A 345-nucleotide genomic window follows, 5' to 3' on the forward strand; every position below is an offset into this window, starting at 1 on the left:
TCGTAACTTTCTCCCGCTGTTTGTAACCATCTATCTACACCATCTGCACGCACCATCTATCGACAGTGTCCATCTGCACTATGCCTCAGCCTCCCACATTCCAGTTATTCCGGAATATTCCAGATTGGCGTCAGGAGTCAAGGGGTTACATATGCAATAGGATCGCGTGATTCATAATTTCCCTCCGCTATTTTTCTGACTTTTTTTTTCTCTTCATATTTATTTTCTTTCTCTCTTTCTTTATTTATTTTATATTTCCGTATATGTTTTTTCTTGTGTTTCTCTCTTATTCTTCTGTTTTTCTTTTCCTTCTCTCTTATGCTTCTGTTTTTCTTTTCTTTCATT

The sequence above is a fragment of the Penaeus monodon genome, chromosome 23 (genome assembly GCF_015228065.2).
Source record: "Penaeus monodon isolate SGIC_2016 chromosome 23, NSTDA_Pmon_1, whole genome shotgun sequence".
Classification (NCBI taxonomy): Eukaryota; Metazoa; Arthropoda; class Malacostraca; order Decapoda; family Penaeidae; genus Penaeus; species Penaeus monodon.